Source organism: Phalaenopsis equestris, unplaced genomic scaffold (assembly GCF_001263595.1).
Source record: "Phalaenopsis equestris unplaced genomic scaffold, ASM126359v1 Scaffold000002, whole genome shotgun sequence".
NCBI classification, from domain to species: Eukaryota; Viridiplantae; Streptophyta; class Magnoliopsida; order Asparagales; family Orchidaceae; genus Phalaenopsis; species Phalaenopsis equestris.
Window position 1 is genome coordinate 54,886,361 of NW_018164444.1, and position 8,724 is coordinate 54,895,084.

Here is an 8,724-nt window from a genome sequence, read left to right on the forward strand (position 1 = left end):
AATTTTCTTAATGTTGCTAGAAAATCCTACACATACAAATGAATAAGTTGAGAAGAGATCATAAGAGAAATGTGGCTTTTATGCCAAAAAACAAAGGAAGGAATAAGAAAATCATGGGATTTGGAGCATTAAAATGATTTCACTAGTGTGAGTCGTATGTTATAAATGATTCATATTCTGCAATTATTATATGAAAGACAACTTTAACGACTGAAGTAAGAGAAGCCTTGAGACAATAGGGATGCCATCAAGAGACTTATTTAGAATTGACTATATCATTTTTCTTATAATAGGAGAGATTAGTGACAAAAATAAGGAGAATTTACCTTAATAATGATGATGAGTGTTGATGTTGATTTTAACCACAGGCATTCGACTTGTTGCTAACAATAGACGTTTAACATGTTGGCGATCAGAGAAGTGATTGGTATTAGTGCCAATGTTGGATGTCTACATTGTTACTATGATGAACATCTACATTGATATTAACAGTGTCAAGTCAGTTGGCAATAAAGATATTATTGTTAGTGTCAACAACATGCCTTAACTTTTTTTTTGTTAACAACAAATTCAATAACATATGCCAATACTAGTATAAACTGTGTGTGCCAACCTTATTAGCAAAAGAAAGTATATGCATCTTTTGGCAACAAATGATGTTATTAATGTTGCTAGCTGATGGTGGACACTTTTTTTTTATTGGTGATGACAATCATCAACAACATCGTCAATGACAAGTCTCAATTTTTTTCGAAAATTGCAAGCATTGATGTTGTTGTCAAAAGCATGTATGGGCTTTATTATCAACAAGTTTCAGTGTTGGTGGCGATAATGTGTGCTAGCCTTGTTATTAATTGCATGTGTTAGCACTATTGTTGACATTATGCATCATATTTCATATCAATGACTTCCATTAGACTTATTACTAATGATAAATATCAGCGTTCGTGTTGATGACAACAACCATGTTTTGATCGCTTAAAGCCGGTTGGTTATATGACAAATAAATAATATTGAAGAAAGACCAATTTTTTCCATTATTTAATGCATGATGAACAATAATTCATCATTATTTATAATGAAAAGGTATTGGTATGATTTCAAAGAAGATTTGTAAAGGAGGGATAAAATCTCTCCTTTCTCTAATCTAATTGATTAAGGATTTTGACACCTGTTATAGATAGATATAAACATGTTTATTCATGTTAATAAAACAATGATTATGTGGAAGAGCTGGTCTATTGCATGCTGGAATTATTACCATAGCAGGAGCAGCAAGTGGCTATGATCATGACAAGCCACATAATTAAATAAGGAAAAAAAAAAAACATTTACATATACACCACCCAATTCCTACATATTTTCTCCTAATCTTAACTTTTTTACATTTATACCGCCCAAATCTTTCATAACACATAAAAAAAAAAAACATTTACATATACACCACCCAATTCCTACATATTTACCTATCGATCTCCTAATCTTAACTTTTTTACATTTATACCGCCCAAATCTTTCATAACACATAAAAAATATCACCATTTTAACTATTGAAGTGATATGCGCCTTTTCTTGCATAGATAAGATGGCATCAGATATGTAAATACTTGAAATTGAGGGGTATTCATCGTATCACCATTTTAACTATTAAAGTGAAATGCGCGTTTTCTTGCATAGATAAGATGTCATCAGATATGTAAATACTTGAAATTGAGGGGTATTCATCTAAATTTTCCTTAATTTAATTATCAACAGCCTATAATAAATTATTTGAGAGGTGGAGTATTAATTAGAGGTGAAAATCTAAAAGTTGGATCTTTATTTCTTACATGCAATAATAAAAGGCCCACAGCCTAGAATAAGTTATTTGAAAGGTGAAAATCTAAAAGTTGGATCTTTATTTCTTACATGCAATAATAAAAGGCCTTGTCCTTGGATCAACTTTATAGGGCTAATATGATGACATGGTTAGAACATAATGCTTAATTAATAGAACAATTCTTTTGATAAATATTGTGGCAGTGAATATGGGACTTGGGAGCTCAAGAAATAATGCTATTATTATTCTCAAATATGGTGAGATGAGTAAAAATATTAGCAAGAATAATGATATTATAGAGCATTAATAAACCTTTTGATAACTTGCACTAGTGAAATGTGATCCCAAAGGCAGCAAATGCTAGTGAAAATTTAAAAAATGCAAATAATGTTTACCTGTTATTTACCAACTTTTAGCGACTTGTGTATCTGTGTAGAAGATCTCGATGTAAAAGAGTCGAGCATAGCTCGATTGTTACCAAAGTGGAGCTTGGATCGTCTTTTAAAATGCAAGATCAAGCTTGAGTTAAGCTCAAATGGCGAGCTCAAGCTCAGCTTGTAATGACGAGCCGACTCACTAGATCAATCCAAAATTCAAATAAGCATTGGAGCTCATCGGAGAAAGCGACAATGGCTAGAGATCAAGAAGAGGGTGCGTCACACAGCTCGCCAATAAAGGCAACGACGTGAGCATTGGTTGGCTAGTCAAGTAGGCTCGCGATCAAGCCGATGAACCAAGCTAGACAAGTTTGAACTCGAGTTAGTCTAATAAATGAGCTTGACTATTTGCTTGTAGCATGTTAAGCTCAACACAAGAGCTCTTTAAAAAGCTAAGCACAGCCGACACGCGGGCTAGCTCGACTCACTCACACCTCTTTCTACACACACACACACACACACACACACACACTCAACGAACGCACTTTATAATATACTAAGTGCTCTGTGATGATGATTTCATTCCCAAGATTATATAGTATATTCTTCATTATATTGACTTAAAATAAACCTCATTAAAAAAAAAGTACATAACTACTTAATCACATTTAAAATTAAACTAAAATATCATAATTTTTCTCAATCGGAAGTTTAAAGGTTTTGAAGACCATGTTACAAAATGATGATCAAGCATTTAACATTTCATACTGAATAAAGATGTGCAGATTGCCACAACTAATTCACATCATATTTGACCTTTTGAGTCTTCATATAATCTATAGCTTAAATTGTGAATATGGTTTAATATAAAATCAGGACTTTCATGCCTCCTCATAGCCTAGTAGACATAGGTTGTGATAATCTCCGTGCATTATATAGACCAAATGGTATCAATCTATAGAGTACACGAACAAAAGTGTAGATCAACAAGATGTAAGGCTAGTCCTCAAACCTCTTGATCTTTCACGATCAAAGCTATAAATTTCATGGTAAGTATATTCCCTATCAGGTTGAAGAGTAATCCTACAAATCCCATTTTTTTATGAAGTCTAATACTTAGTATCACTTAAAGAAGATTCCCACATATGAAATTATGAGTCTAATTTGATCATCTTAATTTGGAAGCTATGAAGTATAGTTCACATATTACTATTTATGTCTGTCAGGACAAGGTATGTACCATTTTAGCTATATGCCATTCTGACCCAACTTTCATATATGGATCTCTTTATCATGTATATTTCAAAAAAAGAACATGAGAGTAGCCACATAATTCTATTACCTAAAAATAATAATTACTAGGTTCAATTATCTATGTGAGTGAAGGAGTAACATTTGTTGATAATATTTTTTAATCATAGATTTTATACTTATATGTGAAGTTTGGTGGTGCACATCAATGCCTCTAAGAAACAAGCTCCACAAGAGAGAGTTTTTTATAATATCTAATTAAATAAATGAGGTTTCTCAAAATATTTAGAAGGAGTAAGCTTTGATTAGCAGGCAGCCGAGGAATATATGAGCTTTGATTAGCAGGAAGCCGAGGAATATATGAATAGAAAGAATAACCCGAAAATAAAAGCACATTAGCTATTATACTTTCTCGATCCCTATATTTTAATTGTTAAGTCCATTTAGATATTACAAGATAAGATGACATTTCATAAACTTTTTGGAACTTGAAAAGCATTATTCTAGTAAGACTACGTTGAGCTAGTGCAGGATTATTATTGATTCCATCATTATCAATTGGAGGTGTATCATAAAATCTAATAAAAAGAGTTTACAATTAAATATTTCTTGATAATCACAATGTAAGTAGATTTTTCCATCATTTCTCAACCAACAATGTGGGAAATAATTTGAAACAAGTAAAGAGTGTTGTAGTTATTTAGCCCTTTACTAAAAATAAAATGATCTAAAGTGATATTAAAAGCTTTCTAAGTTGAAGTTTTTTTCCCCTAAATTTTCTTAAGACATCAAGAGAAGTATGGAAATTAATACCCAAATATTATTACTACTAAGTGATAATATTTAGATATTTGAGGCATTCCATCTAACTTTAGAGAAATTAACTTTTCTTAGGTCAAGGACTGTTTTAAAACAAGAAGGAATATCATGACCAAATACTTAACAATTATGATAAGTAGAGCTTATAATTTCACATTCAACTAATAACTTTTAGAGGTAGTACCAATCCATATATCCTTTTTAAATTTGTTTTAATAGTCAGTGTGCCAAAAACTTTACCAAGTGGTAGCAACATGGACAATAAAAAATATTATTATATATTCCGAATGTAAGAAAATTAGTAGGATGGTTTATATAGCGAATTCTAAAAAGGAGAAATCACCCATATTAATAAGACAAATGTTCACGAGAAAGATCAAATACAACATCTTTTAAAGAAACCCATCAACATAATGATCTAAGAGAAAAAAGTCTATTATTATCTTACAAAGACATCATAACAAAAAAAAAAAAAAAGGTGATGTGCATCTATAAGGCAAATGAAAATAACATCATTAATGTCTCATAAAAAAAACTTATCATCCAGCATGAATCTAGATGTATAATTGGGCAATAAATGTTCTAAATTCAAATTCAAGATTGTTCGGGCCTGATTTTAAAAAGTTTATAGCCATTTTGACAGTCTCGGTAAGACAAACCTAGTAATTCTAAAATTGGTTTAATCCTTGTCCAATCATGCCCAAATTAAGCCGTTAAAACATAATTAGAGGCCTTGGATCGAGAATTGAAAATTCGAATGAAACCCAAAATTTACATATTTATATTCAAATCGAACACTTCGATGACAAGAATCCAAAAAGCCTAAGATCACTTAATTATGGTGTCATTAAGGCACCTAAATCTTTAAAAATTAATAATTAATGGGGGTCAACATGGACAATACAATTAAGTAGTTAAGAAAGTTACATGCCAAAAGATCAAAATGTCCCTCCCCAAAAGGCTATAAATATGCTCATTCTCTTCATTTGGGAAGGGGAGATCAACAAAATAAGAAGGAAAAATTCCAGAGTTTGTTCTAGAGAAGACCTAAAGAGTAACCACCAATTTCCATAGGTGTCAGCCATCATCGACCACCACCCATCGGTCACTATTGACTGTCGCCCACCGTCACAACCTGCTGCTGTCGATTACCGACCGTCGACGACTACTACTTGCAACAGTTGTAACCAGACTACAACTGTTGTTTCTAACACTTATATTTTCTTTGTGTTGTATAAGGAAAAGTGTAGTTTTTGACTTAAGATTGTAACTCTTTTCTCTCTATTGTGATAGAAGGATGCACCCCTCTACTTGCAACATATATTAAAGTACTTTGATTGGGCTAAATTCTGTAGTTTTTTTCCCTTTCAAGGAGTTTTTCACGTAAAAATTCTGGCTTCTCCCATTATTTCATTTCATTATCTCTGTGTGTTGAATTCTCATATAATGCTAAAACAATAAATTACTATTCTATTTATGTGAATTTCTTGCAAACAACAAACATATTTGAAAAAAAATTATGAATGATATCCCAAACTCATGCATAACGATAAAGAACTTTCCCATAAAAGGATATTTATTAGGGGAACAAAGAATGTTAATTTTTCTTTAGTAAACACACATAATGGAAGTCTTTCCATGTTAGGTTGTAGGTAATTTACAAACTAGGTTGAACTGATGAGGTTTTGACCTTCCAAGGCTTACTATAAAATCAAAAATGTGCATTTCGTTCAATAAAACTATAATGCTTAATATGCATTAATAAAATAATAATGTGAAATGAAAAAAATGTTATGCAATTAAATTGTGATAAAAAATATTCTCCACATAAAAGAAGAATTATAATAAAAAGAATATTGTCTGTCCATAAAACAATGAAAAATTAATGGAGAAAAAGAAGAAAAGAGGAAAGATAAGGGTGAAAGAAAGAGTAGAGGCCATAAATGTTATTCATAGACACAATGGACCTAATTTTTTCTTGGAGGTATGGTTACAACCATACTTAAGAATGATATTTGACAACTTGCTAGTTATTGCGTTTGAACTCATTGTTCCTCCAGTGAGAGCATTTTCCACGCAAGCTTGTAAAAAAGTCCGTGTATTGAACCTTGAAGACATCAACCTCCTAAAATGGTTAAGGAAGAATCTCAGGATTATTTGCAGAGTAGCCCCCATTCTGGAAGCAATAACCTAGGAATTGATGTCCAAATGAAATATGGGAAGACTGCCCTATCACAGTCTTGCCTGAGGCAATAACATAAACGACCTTTTTAGAATACAGTGAAGGTTGCTCCCCCAGCCTGGAAGAAGTTGTAAAAGACTTCTATCTCAATAAGTTGTGAGGAGGAAACCCCATAACAATTGTGCTCGAGATATTGATGTGAACGACCTTTCGAGATTGCAGTGAAGGATATCCCTCACATTGAAAAATGCTTCCATGATGATCTTCAAGATGCAAAGGAGGCTCTTTTTTTAGTTGGATGATGTACATCATTGGGAAACGAAGTAGGGACTTAGTTTCTCAGGGTTGAAGACATTGTTGAACATAAATTTGTTCACACAGACGTCGCCAAATTGATGCATGCTAGAAGATTCATAGTGATAGAGTGATTGATTAATATCTTAGCAATGCATGAAAAAAACTAGCACATACTCAGGTAATTAAAGAGGAGGCGACAAATTGAATTTTTACTTCAAAACCCCTTGAAAGGGGAAAAAACACTAGACCTAGCCCAGTTGAATAATCCACTATGAACGGTGAGTACGCAGATTTACACTTATCATAAATTAGAGAAGATGAAAATACAAAGTTATACAGATCTACACTTAATCATAAATTAGAGAAGATGAAAATACAAAGTTATACCTCTATAAATTGGTTGTAGTTCTTGGCAACAACAAGCTGCAAGGGCCATAGTTGATTGCACGGAGGTAATAGTCTGTCAGGAGTGTTGTGGACAGTAGTTGAGCGCCAGCTTATCATAGAAGTTATAGTTGAAAACCATGACAGTTGTTGGCAGGTGGGTCATAGATGGTTGGTTCAGAAGTGTCGGTTGGCCATTGAGGCTATAGTAGGGAGTTGGGAGCTGTGGATCATGTAGGTTGTATAGACCATAATGGAGAGTTGCGATGACGTTTGTTGGACGCAGGGGCTAGAGTTAGGAGCCACATAGGCTATGAACCACTTAGGCCGTAGTTGTGAGCTGTAAGGTCATTCGTAGGCTGAGAATACCGAAGTTGGGCGCTGCATGAGCATATGTGAGATGCGTTATTATACCGTCTTTGGGTGCGCTGTTGCATCGTCTTTGGGGTGCGTTGTTGTACCATATTTGTGGTGCATTGTTGCACCATCTTTGAGGCTAGTCCCGTGTTCGGTATGATGCACCACTTCGCAGGTTGCTTTGTGACTCCACAACGTTAATTGTTGCTTTACACATTTTTTCGTCGCAAGGAGTGAGAGGCAACTGATGGTGATCGACAGTGACCGAAGATTGGTGGCCAACAATGGTTGGCGGTTATCAATGTCTACAAGAGTGATGCTAGACTTTATCTCCTTCTCTTCCCTTCAAGCTCTCTCTTTAAGCTTCAAGCTCTCCTCCCGCTCATGAGAAGGGTTGGGCTCTATCTATATAGTCTTAGTTGCAAATAATGAAGGAATATGAATTACTCTGATCGAACTACCTAAAGAGGTTCCCTCGATCATACGTTGTTTGATGGATATTTGAAGGCCTTAATGATGATAGAGTTGAGCTATCATTAGACTCGTTGGATTCTTCTTGTCGAGATGCTCGAGTTGACTATGGGCTCACTCAATTCAGATTTTGTTTTATCTTCCAAATATGCCCCAAAAGCTTCCAAAAGAGGTTTAATGTCTTGATCTATGGTTGATTTTGACTCGAATTGGACCAATTTTGATATCATTGGGTCCATCTCATCGAGTCATTCAGTTTGACTGTAAGTTTGTTGAAATCTGGGTGAACGACTCTTAATCAAAGTTTGAAAAATTATTGCTTAAAATATTATCTTCATATTTGTGCCATGACTCAAGAGTCATGCCAGATATTGAAAATTTGTCGATGGCATACCTTCCCAAATTTGTCGATGCCGTACCTTCCCCTCTCTCTCTCTCTCTCTGTATATATATAGTAATCTATCTTTCTATATTTTAAGCATAGCTCAAAAATCAACATTTGCATAGAGAGAAAAAAAATGATGTAATGTTAACCAATTATTTTCATTTTTTTAAAAATAAAGTTGCTAATTTCAATTAAAAAATCAATCTTTTGTTATGAATTGAATTAAATTTATTTCTGAGCTTATTCTTTCAACCTTTAAATGGGCTGGTCTCCCATCCAGCCTGCTCCATTTAAGTTGAAGGTTCGTTGGTCTGATCCACCATAACACACTTAATTGACAACCCCAGCATGTCATTTATTGTTATTAAACAAACAATTAGCT